This window comes from Salmo trutta, chromosome 35, assembly GCF_901001165.1.
Source record: "Salmo trutta chromosome 35, fSalTru1.1, whole genome shotgun sequence".
Classification (NCBI taxonomy): Eukaryota; Metazoa; Chordata; class Actinopteri; order Salmoniformes; family Salmonidae; genus Salmo; species Salmo trutta.
In genome coordinates, this window is record NC_042991.1 from 732,840 (window position 1) to 736,877 (window position 4,038).

A 4,038-nucleotide genomic window follows, 5' to 3' on the forward strand; every position below is an offset into this window, starting at 1 on the left:
GATTGGAACACCTCACCACATTTGAAAAATATATGGCAAATAGAGATCAAAACCGGATGGTGTTCGGAGATAGGAGGTTGAGGGTTTTAACCTTTATTTAACTAGGCAACTAGGGTAGCTGAAGGGTGGGACTGAAATCAATCGATAACTCATGTAAAATATACTGTGACTGTAAAATGCACATAGTATGTATAAGCTGGAAGTAGAAGCCTAAATGTTGTTGTCCATTAATTTCCAACAATTAGGGGAGGGGTGGTAGCATTAGGGGAAAATAATAAAAGGAAAAAATATTTTTTTTAAATAATAATAATAATAATAATATACAGTACCAGTCAAAAGTTTGGACACACCTACTCATTCAAGGGTTTTTCTTTATTTTTAGTATTTTAAACATTGTAGAATAATTGTGTGAATATATCAAAACTATGAAATAACACATATGGAATTATGTAGTAACCAAAAAAGTGTTGAACAATTCAAAATATATTTTATATTTGAGATTCTTTAAAGTAGTCACCCTTTGCCTTGATGACAGCTTAGCACATTTGTGGCATTCTCTCAACCAGCTTCAGGAGGAAGTCACCTGGAATGCATTTCAATTAACAGGTGTGCCTTGTTAAATGTTAATTTGTGGAATTTATTTCCACCTTAATGCCTTTGCGCCAATCAGTTGTGTTGTGACAAGGTAGTGGTGGTATGATAGCCCTATTTGGTAAAAAAACAAGTCCATATTATGGCAAGAACAACTAAAATAAGCAAAAAGAAACGACAGTCCATCAGTACTTTAAGACATGAAGGTCAGTCAATCTGGAACATTAAGAACTTTGAAAGTTTCTTCAAGTGCAGTCGCAAAAACCATCAAGCGCTATGTTGAAACTGGCTCTCACGAGGAACGCCACAGGAAAGGAAGACCCAGAGTTACCTCTGCTGCAGAGGATAAGTTCATTATAGTTACCAGCCTCAGAAATTGCAGCCCAAATAAATGCTTCACAGAGTTAAAGTAACAGACACATTTCAACATAAACTGTTCAGAGAAGACTGCGTGACTTAGGGCTTCATGGTCCAATTGCTGCAAAGAAACCACTACTAAAGGACACCAATAAGAAAAAGAGACTTGTTTGGACCAAGAAACATGAGCAATGGACATTAGACCGGTGGAAATCTGTTCTTTGGTCTGATGAGTACAAATTTGCGATTTCTGGTTCCAACCGCCATGTCTTTGTGAGACGCAGAGTAGGTGAAAGGATGATCTCTGCATGTGTGGTTCCCACCGTGAAGCATGGAGGAGGTGTGATGGTGTGGGGTGCTTTGCTGGTGACACTGACTGATTTATTTAGAATTCAAGGCACATTTAACCAGCATGGCTACCACAGCATTCTGCAGCGATATATGTGGGAACTCCTTCAAGACTGTTGGAAAAGCATTCCAGGTGAAGCTGGTTGAGAGAATGCCAAGAGTGTGCAAAGCTGTCATCAAGGCAAAGGGTGACTACTTTCAAGAATCTCAAATATATTTAAAATCAAATCAAAGTTTATTTGTCACGTGCGCCGAATACAACAGGTGTAGACCTTACAGTGAAATGCTTACTTACAGGTTCTAACCAATAGTGCGAAAAAAAAGGTGTGTGTGTGTGTGTGTGTGTGTGTGTGTGTGTGTGTGTGTGTGTGTGTGTGTTTCTAATGGGGTTTCTTTCTCCATGCCTTTCAGTCTACCTCGATCTCTCTCTGTATCCTTCTTTCATTCCCCTCCCATCTCTCCTTCTCTTTCCCAGGGTGTGGGTAAGAGAGGGGTGTGCACTGCACTTGTGGGGTGCTGGTAGTTTTCCACTGGAGGTTGCTGACTGAATACAGAGAGAAAGGCATTACAGTCAGTGTGCCGTTAACACTGTCACTCTTCTCCCCCCCTCCTTATTTTCAAATTCTAGGTCTTCTTCCATTTGAACATAATATTTTATTATCTCCTTTTCATTCCTTCTCTCCCACTTTCTAGCCCGCTCTCTTTCCCTTGTTTTTGAATAGCTCTTCCAGAAATAAGCCCAGGCCAGCCCCTTGGTAATGGTACCAACTGGACACCCTATAATGCCCCTCCTGCCACTGGTACCATAGCAACACCCCATCCACCCACCTCAGCTTCCCTCCCTCTACGCCAGTATAAAATGCACTTTGGCTAACCATTGAGAGGAATAAAAACAGCCCTTCATTTAGAAATGCATACAGTATACACCCGTCTATTATTAGTGAGCCAACTTTTCCTAAACTCGGTCCTGGGGACCCCAAAAAACATTACATTTTTTGCCCTAGCACTAGACAGCTGATTCAAATAATCAACTAATCATCATCAAGCTTTAATTATTTGAATCAGCAGTGTAGTGCTTGGGCAATAAACAAAATACTCACCCCTGTGCTTGTATGTAGTGGATAAGAAGTGTTTATAATTTCCATAAAGCTTCCAATGGGGTTGACTCTGACCTGGTTCCACACTTCCCACTCCCTCTCAGCAGTCTGCACTGAGCATTGTGTGACTCGGGAGGAGTCTGTCTTTGGGTGGTTGGAGTTTATGTGTGAGGTGGTGCCCCTAACGCATGTTCAAAATATAGGTCTAGGCATGGGACGGGAGCATAGGATGTGAAAAACACACACTTATTTGGAAATGGTTGGTTAACATGAAACATGAACACATTTCAGCATACAACAAAAAGTTTTCCGCATGCAGGTACAGTTCATCAGTCAGATGATCTGATGACATGTCTCCCATAGACCCAACCCACTCAGTCTGCTGGCATCCTGAGAAACAGACCAATCTCCCACAGGCCAGGCCGCCCAAACCCCTCAGTCCTGCTACTAGACAGGCCCTGCAGACAGCCAGCTATAAATCCAGGGCTTTATATCACTATCACGTTCTTCATACACAGAGAGAGCATCTCTGTGCCAAAGGTCGCTACGCTGCCTTAATACTCTCTCCCCCCACCATGTAATTTGTCTGACCTCGTTTGAGCAATCGCCATAATCCAGGAGATCTGCCCAGAGTTCCAGACCGCAGGCTTCTTTTCTCTCCATTTCTCTTTATTGATACAAATATGTGACTCATTTCAGGGAACTAGAAGTATGTCGCAAGTCAAGACTTCACAGGAGAGGCATTTGAACATTTATTCAACATTTCTACCAAAATGTGTTTTTTTGGCAGAAAGGTCTTCTGGAATATTTGTGACTCACCAGCTGAATTCGGTCTTATGTAGCAAAATGTGCAATTGACTTTTTTACATTGGATAAAAGTAGAGACTCAGAGCTACAACATGGTATATCATACACTGCATTTGAGGAACAATGGGAAAGTAATTCAACTTATAAACTCACTTCTGAGTAAATGGCCTTTGAATGTTTTGGTATCTAGTGAAGAGCTCTTTTTCGTCTACACCCATTCAGCATCGTTCAAACCCTCACCCTAAGCTTTAGACCCACCCATCTCGTTTCGCTCTCGGAGCGCACACTTGACGCTCTGACCGATGATTTGTTTACCTCTGGATAACATGTAAACAGCCTAACCAGCTCTGCTGGCAACAATTTCATTACGCTTTTTGCAGGCGTTTACTGACACCGGCCATATTCAATGGGTGTTGTACACATGTCACGTAACGTTAGCTAACGATCCAGCCAGCTAAAGTTAGCTAGTTAAACAACAATGAACAAAGTGCCAACAATGCCTAACATTAGGCTCTAACTAGAAAATCAAACAGCACTGGGAAACGAATAGGGAGCCAGCCAGCTAAAGTTAGCTAGCTAGACACTTTAGCTCAAGACATATGAACCTAGCTAGGTAAACAACCTTTAAGAACACACAAGTCACCTAACGTTAGCTAACGAGCCAGCTAACTTTAGCTAGTTAAACAACAATGAACAAAGTGCCAACAATGTCACAGTGCTGGGAGCTAACCAACCAGGTCCAATGTTAGCTAGATAACATTAGGCTCTAACAAGAAAAGAAAACGTCTCTGGGAAACAAATAATAACGTCAGCTAGGGAGCCAGCCAGCTAACGTTAG

The 4,038-nt window shown here is 41.7% G+C and overlaps 1 long non-coding RNA gene across 1 annotated transcript; it reads right to left on the bottom strand.

Moving 5' to 3' along the window:
* Window positions 1-1,739: 1,739 nt before the first annotated feature.
* On the bottom strand, window positions 1,740-2,600 carry LOC115174435 (uncharacterized). The gene is made up of 2 exons (XR_003871774.1): window positions 2,397-2,600; window positions 1,740-1,840 (listed from the first exon to the last, which is right to left on the bottom strand). It is a non-coding gene; the product is annotated as an uncharacterized LOC115174435 (long non-coding RNA).
* Between the last annotated feature and the right edge of the window lie 1,438 nt (window positions 2,601-4,038).